Source organism: Sciurus carolinensis, unplaced genomic scaffold, assembly GCF_902686445.1.
Source record: "Sciurus carolinensis unplaced genomic scaffold, mSciCar1.2, whole genome shotgun sequence".
Lineage (NCBI taxonomy): Eukaryota > Metazoa > Chordata > Mammalia > Rodentia > Sciuridae > Sciurus > Sciurus carolinensis.
The window spans coordinates 478631-485569 of NW_025920236.1; the positions used below are offsets into that span (position 1 = coordinate 478631).

Genomic DNA, 6939 nt, shown 5'->3' on the forward strand with positions numbered 1-6939 from the left:
CCCACCTGGCAACTGTGTGTCTGGGACAGAGTAGACTATGCAAAGGAGCAAACAGAGCAGTGAGTAAGGGAGGTACATTAAGTTAGTGACCTTCTGAGTCTGACATGAAAACAGCTGTCTGTGTAGGCATTTCAAACACCTATGCACAACTGAGGGTCAGGTACACATCAGAAACAGGACTGCAGGAATAACTGTTGCCTAACGTTCAGAAGGGCTCTAGTCACCAAATATGCTGAAGGCATCCGAATTTAGTGTGAATGTCAATCAGAAGCTCAACATGTGGGGATGGGAAAAGCAACACTGAAGTACAATTTGCCAGTCTTACTCCTTTATGACTATAGATGAAATGAGCTGACAAAAAACTAGATCAGAAGGGAATCCCAAACACTGCTCTTTTCAGATTCTATTAAAAATTGTAACTTATTGTGTCTTCTGGAAATTTTATAATCTGATAGATGTTTTAAAAATTCTGTGTTCAAAGGTGCTTGGTGCTGTTCTTCAAGGTTACAATGTTCCACTTACAGTCCAAATCATTTAAATTCAGTTATTAAATAATTGTTGAGTGTTTTAAAGTAATTGGTTATCTATTTCTTAACTGCCTCTCAAGTTAGAAATTGTAATTACATTAGTCTCAAAGGCTGGCTCTTTGTGTTTTATTATTTTTGTTAGTCTCCATCACAGATGGAAATTTTCACTGGTAATTCCTCAGAACTAAATTCATTCATACGGAATTCAGAGCAGTGAAAATAAATTTCATGCCACTGAGTCAAAAATGACAGTAACAATAAAAAGGATAGGAGGGAGCCAGGGTTCAGCTCAGTTCTAGACTGGCATCGGGGTGTGCACAGGCTGGCTCAGGATCACCTGCGTCATGTAGACCTTCGGGAACTTCAGCTCCTCCAACTTCATTTTGTCAGTGAGAGGACTGCCTGAGAACAACCACCGCTGACTTCAAGGCTCCACTCCCTCTACTGCTTGCAACTGTCTCTTCATGTGGAACATGGTGTCTGTGCTGCACACAATAAGCTTGAGGTCTTTGCCCGTGGCATGGCACAATCAGAGCTGAGACTCATATCCAGAATTGGGTGGTGGCTCAGGAATATTCAGTCTCTATGTCACTCTTCTCTGTCATGTTGATTGGTGGTGACAAGCGATACACTGGAAGCTGCTATCATCATAGCACTTTGTAAGCGCACTGTATAGTGAGGTTGTTTGCACCATCAATGATTGCTTATGTCAGTTCATGATCATTGTTCTCAAAAGCGTGTGTGACAGCCTTCAAGGTATCCCAGATCTCTTTCTGTCCTTCAAAAGCTGGTGCAGTGTCCCAAAATCTGTCCCTCTTGCTGTGCAGTTGTCCATCTGTCATAGGATATTCACTTTTCCATTTTTGTTTTTCCTTTTTCAAAGGCTTATGACCAAAAGCAACTCTGGTGCCCTCCAGTTCTCCTTGAAGCTGCCAGAGGAGTCATGCAGGGTTCCCATACACCCGTCCATGGTACCTGCCCTGGTCCACCTCCCCTCTGCTTGTCCAGCCCACCACCCTTCGAACTCCTCAGGTGCCACCACTGATCTCTGGACAGGCAAGCCGCCCACTCACTACTGGTCCAGCATAGGTCCCCTCGCCACCCCACCCCCTGCCTTGGCTTGGTACCTTCCTTGGTGCCCACCACTGCCTCAACCCAGAGCAGTCAGCCTGGTAGGTCCTGCCTACCTGGCACTTGCCTCCACCTTGCCCCACCCAGTTGGGCTTGAACCATGTATTTAAGAACAAATATTTAAATGGAGTCACAGTTTGAGGCACCAATTATTTGGAATATCAACATATGAGATTTGGGGAGAGGATAAAATTCAACTGGTAATATAAACTAGTTGGCTGCTGAAGACAGACTCCCAGAAAAGGGAATTCTGAGTGAAGGGATATGCACAAAAAAAATTTTAATAGCTACAGGAAGATTATGTCACAGATGGGCTGCTGAAGTTACATAGGCATAAGAAATCTCTGATTGTAGTGTCTTTCTCAGAATTCTCCCAATTGTGGCATTTAAAAAGTTATTTTTCTTGGTTAATCTCTTGTCGGTGTGGTAAATAAAATCACACTGCTCCACTTTTTTCCAATTTTCCAACCGACAAACTATAGTTACCTTTCAGTTGATTTATCAACCACTTAGATTATTTTCTTCCCTAAATCCTGCTCAGATTCTGGGCCCTGTGTTGTGCTTTCTTGCACCATGTAGTCTCCAAGCATTTGCCCCAATGTAGAACCAGGGTTGACAGCTCTGTTACTAAAGACTTCTCTTAACATGAAAGAAGGATAAATAATAGTCTCTCAAGTCCAAGGAACCTCCTGGGATTTCTTTTTCAGGCTATCTCTTTAAAATGGAGAAGACATAATATTTTTCTAGAAAAACATCCCCTATATCAGGAGCAAACCAGATTTTGAGAAACTTAGAAGAATTTCATACAGTTTTGTTCCAGGCAGTTCTCAGTTCTGACATAAGCTGCTAAGAAGCCATTTGATATCTAGAAGCCTGTGTTGTCTCATCTATGCAATTGGATGTTTTTAGAGGATTCAGTTGGACAATTTCTTCATGGTAATTACTGCTATAAGTAGGTACTGTGCTTCCACAACTGTCAAAACAACTTGAAGTTACTGTGTATATACTGCTTAACCATTATCTGATCTACCATTTTTTCAGATGCATATAACCCTTTCATTATGAGTACTCACATCATTCACATGCCCACACACAATGTGTCAATTCTTCCTTGTGTGAAATCCAGATTCCAATTCTCTGATGTTTCATGGTACTTCCAATAATTATATGTCCCTCCTTGACCTCCTTTTGCTCTGTTCCCTCAATAAAAATAACTGCTGCATGACTCTGTAGCCCATGTCCCTCTTTGTTTTGAAAATTTACATCCTAAATCAGCCTGTTCTGTAATTGATAAAACATGACTTAAATTCCTGCATATTTGACATCAACCTGTATTTTGATATGTAAATGGGTGTTTAGAAAAAAATCTATCTAGTGATTTTTGCCCTTGATGTAAACTGGATCAGGATTCCCTGGCTTCTGAAATGGGAGTCCCAAGATGATACACGTATATGAGAAAGTTCCATTTGTATTATGCTGTGTAATACACAGGGCTATATATATAATCACAAATCCTGCTTTTTTGAATAATTGTCACTTTCCAAGTCTGATGAAAATAAGAAATATTGCAAGAGTCTTGTGATCTGGTGAAGCTGTTTTGACTTTGAAATGAGACAGCTCATCCTGAGTCCCAGCCCATCTGCTTATTAGTTTTGGGAGTTTGTCCACAGAAGGAAATAGATATGACAGCTTGGCCAATGGGTCTAACCCCAAATTGCCAAATAAGTTTGCATTTCATGTATTTAAATAATAGAATCAGGACTGTGGAAGACTGCAGGCTGTGTCTCTACTCCCTTGGAACCCCATTTCTTTTTTCAGCTGTATGATATCTACAATGTGAATTACCTCATGTACAGGTATGACTGCATGTCCAATGTGATCCAGCAATATGTATAATCAGAAAAGTGACAGATTATACTCTATGTATGATTTATCAAATTGTATAATTGCATTCTACTTCCATGTACAACTAATTAGAACAAATAAAATAAAAAACAGTATGAAGTAAGAAAATAGATCATTTTTGGACATTTCCTGGTTGTAGCATCCTGATCCCACTCAGGGTATTGTTTCGCCTTATTTGGGGCCTGAGGAAAAATAGTAGTAGGGAATTGTGTTCCTCAACACTGACATATAAAGACATAGACCAGGGTCTTTAAGTCCCTGACATCAGGGGACCCATAGCCTTCATATCTGGAACATGGCTACTATGAACTGAGGTATAATGGAAAGAGTCAAACTTAAGGGTGTAGTTCCAAAAACATATACTTCATTGGTAGTATTTTATTCACAGGTAATATTCTGGAAAGACTGGGTTATTTTATTAATATCAATTTTAACTTTATTTTTATGTTATTAATGTGAATATTAGAAATATTTAAATTACCCTTGTACCTTATATGTGGTTTTCATTGGACATTGTTGCTTTAGGGTGCTGCTTCCCACTCAAATTTAATGTGACTTCTAACAAGATCAGTAAGCAGAAATATTAAAGGAAATTTTATAGTAATTGTCATTGCATTATTTTTATCCATGAATAACATACAGGCATCTATAATCCATAAAATGAAATGAACTTGTATGCCATTTAAAATGAAAATTTTCTGATGGTTTGACTAGACCTCATTTCTGGACAGAAATATTGCCTTAAAATAGCAGCAGCCTGAGGCTCCAGGGTGAAATTCCAAACCTCAAAAACATAAATAAGTAAGTAAGTAAGTAAGTAAGTAAGTAAGTAATTAAATAAAGCTACAAACAAGAACCTGTCATTCTGATCTTATGCATGCCTGGATTGGATATTATTCCTTGTCACTCACAAGGAAGTAGACTCCAGGGTATGGTCTGACCCCCTGTCTAATAAGGAGCACTTCGTGAAAACTGTCCAATGCCTTTTGCTGCCAGGGAGTTGGGGGTGGGCTTCTGTCATCTTCTCCATTTCCTGAGTCTACCATATTGGCTATTTGACTGTTTGCTTCATTTTCCTGCTTTAGAGCCCCAGAGTGCACTGCTGTGCAGGGGCTGAAGATCCCTAGGGAGAAGGACTGACTCCTGAGCACCAGGAAATGGTGAGTGGGCAGTGGCAACATGAGCCTGGGGAAAGAGGCTGTTAGAATGGCCAGACTGACTGGCATGAACAAGAGCCAGCAGAAGGGGAATCTCAACAGTCTCTGGAGTCTGCAGGCCTGATCCCACCTGCAGGGCAGGACCCCCTCAGTCCTATTGGCTATCCAAGTGGAGAGCATGTCAGTGGCAGAGACCCCCTCACTGCCTTCCTTACCCTTTCAGGACATCCTCAACCCCTGCCTCAAATACTATTTGGCATGTGTGTGCCTGTGGCCCAGCATCTTCCCAGACACTGGTGGGCTGATTATCATAATCAAATCTCCATATGTAATTTTCCTGCAGGAGAGAAGCTGGGGTCTATAGGGACCTCACTTCCTGCTGAGCTAGCTTATTTTCATTTTTACTTTCTTTTTTCTTTACTTTCCTTTTGTGTGTTGCTGGAAGTTGAACTGAGGGATACTTTACTACTGAGCTATGCCCTAGTATGTTTTCTTTTTTATTTTGAGACAGGGTCTAGCTAAGTTGTTGAGATGGATCTTGTTAAGGTTTGATGTATCTATACTTTTCTATTGCAATTAAGTATATAATTTTTACAAACATATAATTTATACATGGATTTTATTTATATTGTGATTCCTTGATTATTGTAATAGTATAGTTTCACAATATACATGGATGTCAGGTAATAAGTACTTCATTTACTCTTATAGTTGAAAAGTTTCTTGGCTAAATTTATATATAACTGTGTGGATATATTTTAGAACTGTATGTTTTGGTTCCTTATTTCATTAAAAGTAAAGCATGTTGAATTTTTTTTATCATCACTTTATACTTAAACATAATATTTGGGTTCATTTTGACATAATCAAACAAGCATGGAATATAATTTGCTCCACTTCTTTACCCAGTGGTTCCTCTTTCCCTCTCTTCCTACCTTCCTCCTCTCTTCCATTTATTTATAGTTTTATGAATTACTACTTTATAGATACACTTAAAAGTAGAATTCACCATGATATGTTCACATATGTACATAGCAATTTTGCTGGACTGTATTGTAGGTTAATTTGGGGAAAAAATGTCTTCTTTGTAACGATGAGTTTTATCATCTAAACATGGGAAGTGTAATTGAGTGTTTTATGTGCTTCTGATTTTTTATTTTCTCATAAGTTCTACATATTTTCTTTCTAAACATGTATGCATGTGAAATATCACATGCATATTGCACATATATAAAACTTAAACATGGTGTTTTATTCTATTTTTTAAACTGGATATACTATAATCAAAAATGGGACCGTCCCCTAGGGACCATTTTCCCACAGATTACTATTTATCTCTTCCAAGATGTACATTCACTTGAACCATGCCCCCAGGTTTGTATGGTTGGTGTTTGGATGAGTACTGTTGTGTTCTCACATGTTATCATGGTCACATAGGCTGTAATTTCAGTACGTCTCTGTGATGGTGAGTATCATGTATCTTCAATAGCAAAAGATTTTCCACAAATAGGTAATAATAAACTACTCTTGAGTTTATGAATATTCATTTATGTCATCATCATCATTTGATTTTGATAGGAAGGAATTTTATTTTATATTTCTCTAAATATTTTTATATTTCTTTAGATGTTGAATTTTCTATGTTATTAAACACTTAGATATCTCCTGAATAAATTGGCAGTTCCAGATGCTTGCCTGCATTTCTTTTGTGACTTCTGGCTTCAAAGATGAGAAAATGAGTTCAAAAAGGCAGTAGAGTTAGATGTCAAGAAAAAAGGTTTTACTTTTAATTTTTTGATCAAGTGGGTTTTATCTCAGGGATGCAAGGTTGGTTCAACATCAGGAAATCAATAAATGTCATTCACCATATCAATAGACTTAAAGTCAAGAATCACATGATTATTTCGATACATGCATAAAAAGCATTTGATAAAATACAGCATCCCTTCATGCTCAAAACACTAGAGAAAAATAGGGATAGTGGGAACATTCCTTAACATTGTAAAGGCCATCTATGCTAAGCCCATGATTAATATCATTCCAAATGGTGAAAAACTGAAAGCATTCCCCCTAAAACCTGGAACAAGGCAGGGATGCCCTCTTTCACCACTTCTATTCAATATCATCCTTGAAACTCTAGCCAGAGCAATTAGACAGACCAAAGAAATTAAAGGAATACGAATAGGAAAAGAAGAACTCAAACTATCCCTATTTGCTGA

General features: G+C 38.3%; 1 pseudogene; it reads right to left on the bottom strand.

The window, feature by feature from the left end:
- Window positions 1-822: 822 nt before the first annotated feature.
- LOC124975272 (ubiquitin domain-containing protein 2-like) lies at window positions 823-1497 on the bottom strand (annotated as a pseudogene).
- Window positions 1498-6939: the final 5442 nt, after the last annotated feature.